Source organism: Hordeum vulgare, chromosome 4H (genome assembly GCF_904849725.1).
Source record: "Hordeum vulgare subsp. vulgare chromosome 4H, MorexV3_pseudomolecules_assembly, whole genome shotgun sequence".
Taxonomy (NCBI): domain Eukaryota; kingdom Viridiplantae; phylum Streptophyta; class Magnoliopsida; order Poales; family Poaceae; genus Hordeum; species Hordeum vulgare.
The window spans coordinates 213,233,785-213,235,837 of record NC_058521.1 but is presented as its reverse complement, the minus strand read 5'-3'; the positions used below and the strand labels follow the sequence as shown (position 1 = coordinate 213,235,837).

The following is a 2,053-nucleotide window of genomic DNA, read 5'->3' as shown; positions in this document are numbered from 1 at the left end:
AATTTTATACAGAATTGCTATATTTTTCTGTAAAGAAAAGTAAAAGGGTTTTTGAGAATAAAATGGCTTTCTCAGAAAAGGAATAGTTCATGAATTTTATAAAAGCATTAATAAAGTTCATGAATTTTATTTTAAATGACAGAATTATTTTCTGTTAAGTTAAGAGGCACACGAAATTTTATTTCACGTTTTCCGCTGCTAAAAGCAATATGGAATATGATCATGTTGTTACTCTGACCGACGTTGTTTAATCACACGGTCATATTGCATATTGCAAAATGATGCATTTATTTCTATCATTTGCCCAACGGTAATGTAGATTATTATGCATAGGAAATTATATGATTATGTTAACCAACGTTATTTAATGCATATGATTGTCGTACTGACTTCGCTTATTTGGTGATTTCAGGAGGTTTCCATCTGATGAGCTGCCTCAAGGAAATTCCGACACTCAGGGGAGACAACTATTCTGAGTGGAGGAAGAAGGTGGACATCGCCCTCTGCATTGCAGAGGTAGACTGGGTGCTGGAGGAACCACAGCCAGCTGCACCTGCAGACCCAGTCAGAGAGGCTGATGAGGATGATGAGAGCTGGGACAAAAAGAAAGGAAATTATGAAAAAGAGGTGATGTCCCACTCCATCAGCAACAGGCTATGGTTAAATGCCAACAAGAAATGTTTGGCGTTTATAAAGAACACCATTGAGACCACTATCACGGGATCCATTGCTGATTGCCCTACGGCAAAAGAAATGCTGAATAAGATAAAGAGTCAGTTTACTCGCTCTTCTAAGACGTATGCCACCCAGTTGATCAAACAGCTGGTGACAGAGAGCTACCATGGTGGTGGCCATGGCATAAGGGAGCACATCTTTAGGATGAGCCACACGGCGGGTAAGCTCAAACCTATGGATGCGGATCTGGAGATAAAACCAGCTCTCCTTGTCCACCTGGTGATGGCATCTTTGCCTAAGGAGTTCGAGACCTTTGTTGTCAACTACAACATGCAGCCCGAGACTTGGGACATAGAAAAGGTCATCGCAATGTGCACTCAGGAGGAGGAGAGGATTAAGGCCTCACATGGTGGATCTATCAACTATGTGAACGAAAAGAAGAAGGGATTTCCGCCCAACAAAGCTTCTCCCTCCAAGCCACAGGGCAATGGCAATGGCAATGGCAATGGCAAAGCTCCTGTCTATTTTCAGCATAGGCACATTCCAGTGGACAGGGAAACTTGCGTCCACTGTAAGGAGAAAGGGCACTACAAGAAGGATTGCCCTGTTTTTCTAAAGACCTTCATGGCGAAGAGAGGTAAAGATATATTTTATTTTGTTAATGAATCCTTGTATACAAAGTTTATGAAATCTACTTGGTGGATTGACTCAGGAGCAACTGTTCATGTTGCAAATTCTTTACAGGGATTCAGTTCGACGATAACTTTGCCAAGAAATTCAAGAGGAATTGAAGTTGCGAACGGTGTCCAAGCCGAAGTTGAAGCTGTGGGTGACGTCTCCTTGGAGCTAGCCGGTGGTTTCAAACTTCTGCTTAGGGATGTGTTTTTCATACCTTCATGTAACAGGAACTTAATAAGTGTTTCCTGTTTAGACAAAGATGATTATCAATGTTTCTTTGGACATGGCAAATGTGCCATTTGGTCTCATAATGATTATGTTGGGGATGCATTTCTTCCTCATGAGCTTTATTTATTATCGCTATGTGAAAAAGCTCCCTATGTGTTGAATGTAAATGAACAAAGTACTTCGTCGAACAACGATCAAAAGAAAAGAAAAAGAACTCACGACTCCCCGAAACTATGGCATTGTTGATTGGGCCATATTTCCAGGGGAAAATAGAAAGATTAATCAAAAATGAAATTCTTCCAAAGTTGGAGTTCTCTCACTTAGATCAATGCATGGATTGCATTAAAGAGAAATATGTAAAACAGATAAAGAAAGGAGCAAACCGAAGCACAGGAACACTAGAAATTGTCCACACTGATATTTGTCGACCGTTTCCGGTGAAAAGTGTGGACGGTTATGATTCGTTCATAAC

The 2,053-nt window shown here is 40.7% G+C and overlaps 1 long non-coding RNA gene across 1 annotated transcript; it reads left to right on the top strand.

Moving 5' to 3' along the window:
* The first annotated feature begins 1,178 nt into the window (after positions 1-1,178).
* On the top strand, positions 1,179-1,690 carry LOC123446327. Its single transcript, XR_006631309.1, has 2 exons — positions 1,179-1,312; positions 1,420-1,690. It is a non-coding gene; the product is annotated as an uncharacterized LOC123446327 (long non-coding RNA).
* Positions 1,691-2,053: the final 363 nt, after the last annotated feature.